The following is a 12,401-nucleotide window of genomic DNA, read 5'->3' on the forward strand; positions in this document are numbered from 1 at the left end:
TGGTGTAAACAACACGAAAAGAGACCAGGGGATGTTGTGTGCTTCTCGGCTTACGACAGGCAAAGTTCAGTCCATTGATACCATACCACAACCCCACCACCATTCATCCTCCCTCCCTCCACTAGCCTGTCTAGACAAAGTCCCCATTGTCCCTCTGCCCTCATTCGTACGGCAACCACCAACACTCCTAGTGGAATTTCACCATTCGCCCTCATCTAATGGAACATTATAACTATATGAAGCACACACAGGTTAAAGCTGGAATCAGTAACATGAAACTGCAACCTCTGATTACAACAACAAAGAAGTTACTTCAAACAACAAAGAAGGTTTTATTTCCCTCAGATGTCATTGTACGTGCGACGGAACAGCAGATTTTGTATTACGATGCTGAATGCTCCTCTGCACCATTTCATGAACAAAACAATAACAAATGTGCCTCCTTACATTAGCCTGTGGTATTTAGATTTTTATTTTTTTATTATCTTGATCATCAACAAAACTCTGCATGGTTTAGCCCCTAATTGTTTACCATAACTTTATATTGTAACAAATCCCACTGGGCACACACTGGTTGAATCAAAGTTGTTTCCACGTCATTTCAATTAAATTACGTTGAACCAATGTAGAATAGATGTTGAATTGAGGTCTGTGCCCAGTGAGATACATAATTCACTAGGCACCAAATTAGAAGTAGAATAGTGGCTTACACCAGGATGTCAAGTGTGGGTCAGGATGTCAGGTGTGATCGAGTGACACAGCAGGGGTTGCTGACTGTGTGCCCAACCTCAACCAATTGGATCCTCTCCACTAAACCTCATAGTGTCTGTGATCCGGATAAGAAGATAAGGGGATAAGAAGAAAAGAGGATAAGAAGATAAGAGGATAAGAATATAAGGGGATAAGAGGATAAGAAGGCATTATAGAATATGTAGCTCATATTGTACCTGTTGGCCCTAGAAGAGAGCTCTCCAGTCCTGTTATTGTCCTGTAGGTTTTCGCTTAGCTGGTTGATAAACTGAATCAGGTTAGTTACAACTGGGGTTGGATTGAAAACCTACAGGAGGGTAGCTCTCCAGGAACAGAGTTGGAAAAGCCTGCCCTTGAGGGTCCAGACTGTGCAGACAGACATTCCTACCTGGATTAACCACACAGAGCCAAGAGTCTCCCCCAGGTTCCTTTCTCTGGCCTGCACTTCTACAACCAACACTACCATCATTATCATTATCATCACCACCACCACAATCACTACCACCATCACCACCACCACAATCACTACCACCACCACTACAAACACTACCACCACCATTACCATCTCTACCACCACCACAATCACTACCACCATCACCACCACCACAATCACTACCACCACCACTACAAACACTACCACCACCATTACCATCTCTACCACCACCACCATCACCACCACCACAATCACTACCACCACCACTACAAACACTACCACCACCATTACCATCTCTACCACCACCACAATCACTACCACCATCACCACCACCACAATCACTACCACCACCACTACAAACACTACCACCACCATTACCATCACTACCACCACAATCACTACCACCACCACCATTACCATCACAACATCCCCTCATCACTACCACCACCACTACCACTGTTACCCCCCACCATCACCATCACCTCGTCACTACCACCACCACCATCATCACTACCACCATCACTACCACTGTTACCCCCCCCACCATCACCACTACACTTCATCCACCACCCATCACCAACACCCTTATCATCCCCACCACCGCTACTACCACCACCACCACCACCGTTATCTCCCCACCATCACCACTACCAATGCCCCTACCACAGAACAGAACACCAAGGAATAGTGTATCAGACAGAGGGTGACAGTAGCACCCCCCCATCCCCTAGTCATCTGATGTGAGGTAATGTGAGGGAGAGCCTCCATCTGCCATAAACCCTACACAGTAGCAGAAGGTGCAACTAATGAGGCTTGATTTGCCGCGGCACCTACCTTCAATCTGGGGGCGCTCTACCCCCTTTCTCCTCCCAGCCCAGCCCTCTTCCTCCCCTCAAGGTGTAATCATTGGTTAGTGTGTTATGGGAGATCCCAATCAACCCACATGACCTCAAGCAGGGAGATTCATTAACGGATATGCAAGGGAAGGAACTCTTGACCTGCCAATCCACCAAACCACCAAAAGTGCCTATAGCCTCTCCCTCAGAAGGGGGGAGAGATGGAGGATAGAGAAATACGGAAAGGCTTTTGTTCTAGTAGATGATGAAGGGGAAATGTGGCAACCTTTTTGTATCTGATCAGATTTCTATTACAGTCAATGATATAATGACGTAGTGTATCCACATGTTAAAATCGATGTTTCCATGTTCCAAGCATTTTGTCACTTTTAAGGGGAAGCTGAAGAACATTTTGAAAGGTTAGCATGGGGAAAGACCTGGACCACTAGTCCATTTCACTTAACTTCCTGATGCAGCATGATTCGTACCAAGGAAGACTCCTGCAAGTACTTTGCTTGGATGTTAAGATTACTTTAGCCTATCACTGTTTTGAAAAAAAAGTCTAATGTGTGTGCTGTTATGTCTCTGTAACATCCTCTCCACATAAATCATAGAACTTAGGAAGGTCTGAAACCTCTGGGGAATTTATGAACCAGTTCCCCGAGGAAAGGTGTTATGATATAAAACTGATCTTCCCATTGGACTACATTTGTTTACTTTTAAATTCCCTCTTTAGCCAGAGGCAGGCTGACATATGTGGCAATTTAGAGATGAGCACTGCCCTCTCCTGGTGAAAAGCTCAAGGCTACATTGCAAAATCTCCATGGATGGAGGTCGATTGCAGGGATTTCAAATTCAAGCCTTTAAAAAAATACGGCAAATAAATGGCACTTCTGACATTTTGAAATGTCATTTCAATTAAATTGTCTGAATTGAATACCCAGTAACAAATAAATTGTCCATTTACTAAATTGCTTAGTGTAAATACTACACTATTCATTAAAACAAGAGAGCCAAATGCAGGCAATGCAACAGAAGGACAATTTTCAAGGGTAGATGAATCTGGCAGGATTATCAAATCACTCATTCACTTCCTCAAACTGATTCGCAGATGGGAAATTATTAGGACGTGTCATATACCGGAGGCAGTACTGCAGTGGTCACTAGCAGGCACAGCTGCAAAGTCATAAAATCTGAATTTAAACCTAAACCTAACCACATTTCTTACCTTATGCCTAGCCTTAACCTTAAACATGTTTTCATAAATGTTTACGACATAGCCAATTTGGACTTTTCAGCTGGCCCATCTAGCGGATATTGCTCAGTTCTGCCTCCAGGGCAAGATTCATGACAGTAAATGTCAACCTGCTTCTGATTCCCTCTGTCTTGTTTGTGAAATGCGAGATATCAACTGTTACTCAGTTACACATGACTCAGAATGACTCAAATGAGTTATGGCTTACCAAGGTAATTTATAAATGTTTTGACCACTATTGCGAATCGTTCATTAGCAAACGAAGTATGTTAACCATATGTTTTCTCCTTCCATAGAATGGCGCTACACCCTTGTAGTTAACGTGGGTCAGAATGTTAGGCAGGTGGTTGGAAACCGAGGCAGATGGGCAGAGCATGAAAGCTCTGGATTTGTGAGCTCCTCTTCCACGTCCAGCTGCACCAAGGGCCCTTGAATTATTACCGGGACCCCATTCATAATTAGCAGAAGCCTGGTGGGGCCTAACCCCTTTCTAACGGTGCATTTGTTGGTGGCTGATCTATTCACAACAAATGAGAGAAAACTTATGACTGTGAGAAGCGCTCCTGCATTGAGGGCTAACGTGCCTTTAGGCAAGATCTCAAGGAATAGTCAGCATTATCTCAATCATTTCCTCGTTAAGATGAGCGTTCACACAGAGGGGTGTTTGTGTGTGTGTACGTGTTTTAAGATTGCAGCACTTCAGAGATCTCAATTCCCACCGCCTGAAAAATTTCTGTACAGCCATTTCATAGATAATTTGTTTTAAATGATTGCAATTCATACATTAAAAAAATATTGTTCTTTACAACTCAATGCTGAATTGCAACATTACACTTGTGAGTTCAAATCATGAAATATCAACACTTAACAATTTAATAAAACATACAAAGATCCCTCAGCTCAGCTGCATACCAAAACAATCGGTGGGGGCATTTTGCTGAAAAAGAAATCCCAGATGGTAGCTTTAAAGTAATTGTTACTGTCTCTGACTATACCACAAGGAACGTGATCCTACGGGTTGGCATGGTGGGCCATCTCTTCCTGACCTATCGTGTCCAGGTGCATGCTGGGAGCGCGGCCACAGATGGCCCGTGGTGCGCAACGTTACAGCACAGCTGTGGAAGCCACCTGAATTTGATTCCTCCGACTGTAGCCTAGCAACGGCGTGCACCAACCAACACACACAGTGCCGTTGTGGTGGAAGCCAATGGGCACCTGGTTGCAGCTCACTGGTAGGTGACATTGAGCAAACGCTGGCGTGCTGCGATTAGAGTATCAGAGTCCCACAGCTTCTCCAAGAGGAAGTCGTACCAAATGTAAAATCCAAGTAAGGAGGAGCTGGCATGTTCCTCTAACACAAGTGGATCTCAATATCCTAAGTGCCTCCATTTTACTCACAGACATACAGTATAATGCACATATATGCATACAGTATGTGGTTCATGAACACACTTTATGTACATATTAGTGATATACATTCAACAAAAAGTAATTAAAAATGATTAACAAAATAGACCTAGTATTAATAAGAATGAAATTATACAGTATATGACCTATTATATGACTATATAAGACCCAGCTAATCAACACACTATAGTGAAGGAATTGATAACTTCTTATTTTTTGTCTATTTAGCTACAGTAGTAATATTCCCTGCATTCCCCAGCCTCTCTCCTCTTACAGCCTACTGCAGTCGATCTTCCAACAGCTTCTGTTCAACTAAAACACCAAGCGCCTCCAGCCACTTTGATTCCTTCCCTGTGCAGTTGTTCATCAGATCAGATCTGGCGCTGTTTGGCACAACCGGTCTCCCCATGGCCGTACCTTTCATCTTCCTCTGGCTCTGGGGTGGGAGGACTGGCAGGGGGACGCGGCTTTCTGGAGATGTCACTTGGTGACGGGCCGTGTCCATCTGGTTTGTGTTGCACAGGGGCCAGATGAATGGCAGGCCACCACTTGCCATGCTTTTGAATCTCAGCGGCGGCTCTGTCCACTTTGATTCTCCGATAATTAAGGAGTCATCTGCCCAGCTGAGTTGGAGGAGGAGGAGCGAGGAGAGGAGAGAAAGATAGGAAGTAAGAGAGGAGAGAGACACGTGATTTGTGATTATAATACATAAACCAATACATTCAAATATAATGCTGTCAGGAATATTATCTATTTCGATAAGTCAAATAAAAAGGCGGGGGGGGGCTATCCCTCAGCGGTGGATCCTTGTTCTCAACAACTGTATGTGGTTTCTTCAACACTCAAAGATCTCCTACTGGATATCAATAAGTAAGGGTTTACATAGGGAAAGGGCAACTGGGATTGCTTAGGGACCGGACTCCCCTGCATGAGTTTACGCATACAAACGTATGAGTGCACACACGTCACGTGCACGTGTGTACACACACACACAGAGATGTGTATGTGTGTGTGGATGGGGTGGTGTGGGGGTAGTTAAGATTCCCAATATGTGTTCTGGGAATCAGAAAACACAACGGTGTTTCTTTCTGTTTAATGCGGCTGTCACTTCAAAAGTCCTAATGCTCCCCTCCCCACCAGCCTCCTGAGTTCCTAACATATGTTATGAGACCTGATGAAACACAGCAACATACCCACTGAGCTCGCCATACGTGGACATACAGTCGCTGGTGAAAGTCTACACAGCCCTTGCACAGTCATCACATTTTGCTGCCTTAAAATTAAACCTAAAGAAGAAATGTTTTCCTATCGATCTACACAACCCACTCCACATTTTTTTTAAATCAGAGAAAATGTTTCACAAAAAAACAAAACTAAAGAAGAGGATGTATTGATTGCTTATGTCTTCACACCCTGAAGTTGATACTTGGTGGCCATTACAGCTGTGAATCATTTTTAAGATTCTACCAACCTTGCACAAGTCTTAGGTCAACAAACAGTGCATTCAGAAAGTATTCAGACCCCTTGACTTTCCACATTTTGTTACGTGACAGCCATATTCTAAAATCGATTAAATATTATTTTACTCTCATGAAACTACACACAATACCCCATAATGACAAAGAAAAAACATGTTTTTTGAATTCTTTGCAAATGTATTGAAAATAAAAAAAAACAGAAATACCTTATTTACATAAGTATTCAGACCCTTTACTCAGTACTTTGTTGAAGCACGTTTGGCAGCGATTACAGCCTTGCATCTTCTTGGGTATGACGCTACAAGCTTGGCACACCTGTATTCGGGGAATTTCTCCCCGAATACAGGTGTGTATTCGGTTGGGTGGGGAGCGTCCCTGCACAGCTATTTTCAGGTCTCTCCAGAGATGTTCTATCGGGTTCAAGTCCGGGCTCTGGCTGGGCCACTAAAGGACATTCAGAGGCTTGTCCCAAAGCCACTCCTGCGTTGTCTTGGCTGTGTGCTTGTCCTGTTGGAAGGTGAGCCTTCTCTCCAGTCTGAGGTTCTGAGCACTCTGGAGCAGGATTTCATCAAGGATCTCTGTACTTTGCTCAGTTCATCTTTCCCTCGATCCTAACTAGTCTCCGAGCCCCTGCCGCTAAAAAACATCTCCACAGCATGATGCTGCCACCACTATGCTTCACCGTAGGGATGATGTCAGGTTTCCTTCAGACTTGATGCTTGGCATTCAGGCCAAAGTGTTCAATCTTTGTTTCATCAGACCAAAGAATCTTGTTTTTCATGGTCTGAGAGTCCTTTAGATGCCTTTTGGCAAACTCCAAGCAGGCTGTCATGTGCTTTTTACTGAGTAGTGGACTCTGTCTGGCCACTCTACCATAAAGGCCTGCTGCAGAGCGCTGCAGAGATGGTTGTCCTTCTGGAAGGTTCTTCCATCTCCACAGAGGAACTCTGGAGGCCTGTCAGAGTGACCATCGGGTTCTTGGTCACCTCCTTGACCAAGACCCTTCTCCCCCGATTGCTCTAGGAAGAGTCTTGGTGGTTCAAAACTTCTTCCATTTAGGAATGATGGAAGCCATTGTGTTGTTAGGGAGCGTCAATGCTGCAGAAATGTTTTGTAACCCTTCCCCAGATCTGTGCCTTGACACAATCCTGTCTCGGAGCTCTACAGACAATTCCTTCAACCTCATGGCTTGGCATTTTTGCTCTGACATACACTGTCAACTGTAGGACCTTATATAGACAGGTGTGTGCCTTTCCAAATCATGTCCAATCAATTGAATTTACCACAGGTGGACTCACATCAAGTTATAGAAACATGATCAATGGAGGATGATCAATGGAAACAGGATGCACTTGAGCTCAATTTTGAGTCTCATAGCAAAGGGTCTGAATACTTACGTAATTAAGGTATTTCTGTTTTTTATATATAGTTGCAAACATTTCTAAAAACCTGTTTTCACTTTGTCATTATGGGGTATTGTGTGTAGATTGATGACATTTTTTTTATACATTTAATCAATTTTAGATTAAGGCTGTAACCAGGGTTGGGTAGGTTACTTTCTAAATGTAATCCGTTAAAGTTACTAGCTACCTGTCCAAAATTGTAATCAGTAAGGTAACTTTTGGTTTATCCAAACTCAGTAACGTAATTTGAATACATTCTGTTACTTTTAGATTACTTTCCCCTTAAGAGGCATTAGAAGAAGATGTATGTTACCAATTGAACAGCATCTATTGCAAGATAAATCAATGTTACAGTTTACATAGCTGGCCATATATGGAAGTTAAATTTGACTTTATAGGTTGATTATGTAGGCTTCTTCTAACCCATCGCTTTCTACTACATATAATAATATGATTAAATGATATCTTTACATTAAAAACCAAAGTGTATCAGAATTCCAGTCATTACAATAAATGTTATACCCCTTGATCTGCAAAGTTGGTAAAATCTTATTCAAAATTATTCACAGCTCTAATGGCTGCCAAATGTGCTTCCACCAACTATTAACTCTGGGGTGTAAAGTTATACGCAATCAAGAAATTTTGTTGTATTATTAAGTTGGAAAATGTTCAGTCATTTTCTTTCACTTTGAAAATGTGGAGTAGGTTGTGTAGATCTGTAGGAAAAATATCTAATATAATTGTTTTATTTAATTGTGAGGCAGAAAAAAATGTAACATTGTGCAAGGGGTGTGAAGACTTTCACCAGGAACTGTATGTGTCTGGTTTATTATCAACTTTCATCTTGTACGGTGTGACTTCATTTCATTCAATGCGTGAAATTGAAGTGTGAGTAGCACCTCATACTGCACAGCAAGAAGCAGCACAGTTTATTTACCTCATCTAGGCAATTTTATCGTACATGCCCATATGCCAGCTGTCAGGCAAATCCTGTCTGAATGACAATTTTTTTAAACATAAACCTTAGACCATGAAATCCTGTTAACTGTATGATACTGCGAGTGAAGCATGAGGTCAAAGAGGGTTGAAGTATAACAGAGCTGGTTCGGTGAACCACACTCACGTAATCAGTAACCTTGCCTGAGACCTGAAGACTTGCGTTAGCTCCCCAAGCAAACACCTAGGTTTTAGCTCAGCGGGCTAACACAGTACCAGGACACCGGAGTCAAGCCCAGCCGGTCAAATATATCTACACAGCCATGATAAGACCTGTTTAATTGAGTGTGCAGCTGTTATCATCTTTCTCCACTGCGCGTTAGTCTGTTCCAAGGTAGGCCTTTTATAATGCAGGCCTCACCACACGTCTCCTTATTTTAATAGACTTATTGAAATATACTGTGGATCCCAGTAGATAGGACCTCTGACCGTCATTATAATGCCTTCGTGGGCTGTATAGATCTGGCAATGTCCACAGGCTCGCCAAGACATCTGCCGTCCAACATGGCAACATGAATAGGAGGCGTTGGCTTGAGTTCAAGTTCGAAAGAGTGAGACGGTCCCGTGCCTTTTGTTAGCGAGCTGCCTATTATCGGTGTGTGTGTGTGTGTGTGCGTGTTTATGGTTGCCACTGCCTCTATGGCCCCAGAATGGAGGGTAATGAGATACAGTTGTTATCGTTGTCGTGGAGACCCCCTCTGTCTCTGATCCTTCTGGACAGTGTTTGTTAGAAGACAGGAATGATGCAAGTATTCACATTGGGCCTCATGTATATAAAAAAAAATCCCTGCATTGGTTACACTTTACTTGAAGGGTACCTACTAAAGGACTTCATAACACATTCATAATTATATCTTAATTGTATTTATTTAAAATCCAATTAAGTGAGTTGTGAAATTTTGGTAAGTGCAAAAAAAACATTTTGCTTTTAAGGATATCCAGAAATGAAATCTAGCATTACTTGACACACACACACCACAGAATTTGGCGCCAACGCTGATGTATTTACCAGCTAACGAAGCTAACCAAAGCCCCTGGCCGGCAGGTCTGGAGGAGGCTTAAACATAGCCAGGATTCAGGATGGGTGCCAGGTCTTCTACCATTGACTATTGTGGCTACTTAATGAACCTACACAGAACTGACTGCTTCAATGTGCAGTGACAGATAAGAGGTCCCTTGGATGATTGATTTATTTGCTGCACGTGGTTGTGATTTCCATAACATTACCTTCCCAAACCATGGGAAGTCGCACCAGTATGAAGACATTATGAAGCCCTCAATGTATGCCCACGCATGCGTCTCTCTCTCTATAAAGAGCTGTGGTGAAATGTATTAAGATGTTATAGTGTGCATATGCATAACTACAGAAGGATAACTAGGCATGGTGGACCCATTTGGACTTTGCTACATTTTGACAGTACTAGCTGATAGGTCACTTTGGCTCCTTTGAAAAGACACCGTTAGAGACTATAGGAACTATGCTAGCAGAGGCTTAATGCTTTCAAACAACCATGAATCAAATCTTTGAATATGTTGCACTAGGTAGGGACTATAAGAACTAAGATAGCCGGCAGGAAACAAATACAGCAGTGGAGAAACATCCATATCTACATCTATCCATAAATCCAGGAACATCAGTGAAAATTACAGGCATCCATCTTGGCATACTGAAGCGGGTCCTGGCAGCCATCCCAGCATGCAGCAGCTAGGCCCTGTCTCTGTGATTGCAGCACCCTGTCTCCATCAGGAGATCACAAAGGTATTGGTGGGATTAAAAAATGGGCACTGCTGGCACATCCAGGCGGGAAAGGTTTTTCGGGGGGGGTGGGGGGGGGGGGGGCACTGCTCCATATGCGCTCCACCTGCGCCGCTCCGAGGCGCGCGCCAAGCACACAAGCTGGCAGGCTCTGCCAATCCCTAACTGATTGGAAGTTGCCATGGTGATATCAGGGAGGCTGGGGGATGAGGGAGATGGTAGCTGAGGGGGCGCAGGGTGTAAAAAATATCAACATGGTATTTTTTTAATTTAGAAAATTGGCAAAGGAAGTGTATTATATGAATCACCATTAATAATAAGTCACATATGGGACGGAACATAATTACGCTTTTTTGGCGCTACGGGCGATAGGTACGGTGAGCTCCCCCCCAAAAGCTGATCTCATCAAAGACACTTAAGCTCTCCCGGTAGTCAGAGTGAAGATATGCGTAGATCTGATAATGGCCATTTAATGACAATATCTCTGAAGTTCATTGCTGAGCATAGAAAGAGATGATAAGAAGCCTTGAGCCATCGTTCATCAGAACTAGATCTGTATCCATCCGCCAGCCTGTTAATTATTAACTGAACCACCACTAGTGGATAGCAACCAAAAGAAATAGGCCTTACATTTTAGCAGACACTCTTATGCAGAGTGACTTACAAGAGCAATTTGGGTCAAGTGCTTTTCTCAAGGACACATCAACAGCTTATTCACCTAGTCAACTCTGGGATTCGAACACAACAACCTTTCGGTTACAACGCTCTTAACCACTAGGCTACCTGCTACCTTCTTGTCTGCTTGACAACCAGCAGCATATCATCTTCTCTCTGTCTCCAATACTCATGTTTATTCACAACCAAACCAGCCACTTTCCTTTCTCCTTCATTTGGTTATCGTGTTTTAGGTAAACAGATTCTCCCCTCTTTGTAGAGTGGGCCGATTCTGGGAGCCAGTGGAGGGAGAGAGACAGAGGGGAGCAGGAAATCTTACCCGTAGCTTTTGATAACAAAATGGCCACCATCCAACTCGAGGCGAGAGCAGCACCTGGAGCTGCCAGGGGGCGCCGCAGCGCGTGATTCAGCTGGAATCCAATGCCCTCACCTGCATCGGAGTGAAGAAAATAATTAAAATTGTTTTCCAGGCATAAAGTTCTTTGGCTAGAAATACCTGGCCCCCTTTTTTCAAGTGTTAGGTTAGAAGTTCCCTTTGGATAGATTCTAGGCTTGATTGTGTACTTGGAGGATGAGTGTGTGGAGTGCTATGTGATGAAAGATGTTTGATATATTGCTTTCTGGGAAGAAGTTTACATACAACTGATGCTTCAGAGACAGACCATAATACTAATAGCTCACACTATTGATGAGTTTGGGTGAACAAAACCCAGCTAGCACATAATGTTCTGAGAACTATATCTTGGTGGTTGTCCTGTGGTTATTTTGCATACAACCTTCCCACAATGTTATGGGAATGGTGCAGGATAGTTGTTTGGCTTTGAAACATTCTCTGCACATTTAAGGAACTTTACATAATTTTCTTGGTATTTCATTACTGTAACAGAACGTTTCCTAAAAGTTCAAACATGGTTACATTGAATTTATATTTAGGTAATGTCCTAGGAACGTTCTCCAACTGGTTTGACACTGGGAATGTTCTTAAATAGTTCAGAGAACATTAAGAAACAATGTTCTTCTGTGGGAATTTCAATACTTCAGCATAAGATTTCCTACAGAATCCTCATGGTTCTTTTTAAAGTCAGGTTCTCAAATTGTTCCTAGAACGTTAAGAAAACTTTAGTTGCGTTCAGAGAACATTTTGAGAATTACATTTAAAAACATATACATTCCGTTCTCAGCATCAACAAAACTCTGTATCCTCTATCTTAAGTGTGTTCAGATGTGTTAGCCATACCCACTAATTGGCCACATCTGCTCTTAATGAGTGCTTGTTTCCTTTGAAATGGGGTCTGTTTGAATAGACTAAAATGAACAGCTTTGTATGCTTAAAAAAACATGGCATGCTAGCTTCATCCTGGTGGCGAAGTGCACTAATTCCATTGCCTGACGACTCAAAGTGAATTATATCA

At 42.9% G+C, this 12,401-nt stretch overlaps 1 pseudogene; it reads right to left on the minus strand.

The window, feature by feature from the left end:
* Window positions 1–4,958: 4,958 nt before the first annotated feature.
* The window catches only part of LOC139533347 (uncharacterized), a 59,801-nt pseudogene continuing 52,358 nt past the window's right edge, over window positions 4,959–12,401 (minus strand).

The sequence above is a fragment of the Salvelinus alpinus genome, chromosome 11 (genome assembly GCF_045679555.1).
Source record: "Salvelinus alpinus chromosome 11, SLU_Salpinus.1, whole genome shotgun sequence".
NCBI classification, from domain to species: Eukaryota; Metazoa; Chordata; class Actinopteri; order Salmoniformes; family Salmonidae; genus Salvelinus; species Salvelinus alpinus.